Source organism: Aplysia californica, unplaced genomic scaffold (assembly GCF_000002075.1).
Source record: "Aplysia californica isolate F4 #8 unplaced genomic scaffold, AplCal3.0 scaffold00783, whole genome shotgun sequence".
Taxonomy (NCBI): domain Eukaryota; kingdom Metazoa; phylum Mollusca; class Gastropoda; order Aplysiida; family Aplysiidae; genus Aplysia; species Aplysia californica.
The window spans coordinates 2345-3234 of NW_004798053.1; positions in this window are offsets into that span (position 1 = coordinate 2345).

Below are 890 nucleotides of genomic sequence, written 5' to 3' on the forward strand. Positions count from 1 at the left end.
CCAAAAGGTACAATACTGACTTGCATGTATTTGAACCTGAATAATTACTAGATCTAGATCTAATGAGACTTGTGTACTTAACAGGCTTGAGTCGATAGGGCCAAACCTAGATCTAAGTACGGCCAGCCACTTCGTTGTTTTTTTTTCGCATTATTTTTCTAGTGCGGTGGGACAATGCTAGTTGTAGGCATTTCTCTGCTCTGCCTGCTCATCTTTCTCTTTACCGGCGCACTGGCGCTGAATATATAATGTCGACGTGCTTCTGTTCACGCAATCTGTAATCGAGAGAGGTTGCTGGAGGACGTACTCCAGTGGTATGTCCTACTTCTTTTCTTTCCGTTCTGTTGTTCCTGACTATAATTTATCTTTACAATTAATGACAACGGATGTGTCGATGTGCTTCTCTTTACTAAATCCTCAAACAGTCTGAAATGCCTTGATATTCGCCTCTTAGTCTTACCGCAGCACGCGCATCTGAAAAACAATAATTAACCATTAATGCTTTTAGTTTTAGTTAGCAAGAACTTTCAACAGAGCAAGGAAAGCGTGATGCTCATGAAGCGCACCTCGCTCTAACTACATGAAGACGTTTCGGAGAAAACGAATCGGACCAAAAGAAACTGAAAAAAAAACGACCTATGAAGTGACTCATAATTTATTTGTGAAATGGTTTTACGCTAAAAGAGAGTAAAACGCATTCTGTAAAACGGATTTGCTTCGTTACTATAATTATTAAACACGCCAACTTTAGTTAGTGAGGCAAGCTGCTGCTAGTCACTTGCCGGACTTGTCGCTCGTGAAACCATTATCCTTTTCATGATACAATTCGGTTATCCGGATATTGACTATATTAAACCCATCCTCCCACCTCCCCCACCCCACCCTCTCTC